This window comes from Penaeus monodon, chromosome 33, assembly GCF_015228065.2.
Source record: "Penaeus monodon isolate SGIC_2016 chromosome 33, NSTDA_Pmon_1, whole genome shotgun sequence".
Lineage (NCBI taxonomy): Eukaryota > Metazoa > Arthropoda > Malacostraca > Decapoda > Penaeidae > Penaeus > Penaeus monodon.
Window position 1 is genome coordinate 4,553,612 of NC_051418.1, and position 306 is coordinate 4,553,917.

Genomic DNA, 306 nt, shown 5'->3' on the forward strand with positions numbered 1-306 from the left:
CGTCGTCGTGGGCGTGCGAGGGCGGCGGCGAGGGGGCCGTCTCCCCTGCCGTGGGCGAGCGGGGCGTCCAGGCGCTTCGGTGGTCCATCGGGGACGGCGACCGATCCCTCGGGAGTGGAGGAGGTGGATTGGAGGGAGGATTTGGTGGAGGAGGTGGAGGTGGTGGTGGAGATGGATAAGGGGAATGGCGGCCCCCTGCCTTCTTGGCCATGAAACACCTTGGCATGGTGGGTGCCGCGTGTCACAGCGCGGGCCGGCCGGTGCACGACATTCAGGAGCGGGTCACGGGGGCAACACGGGCGGCGT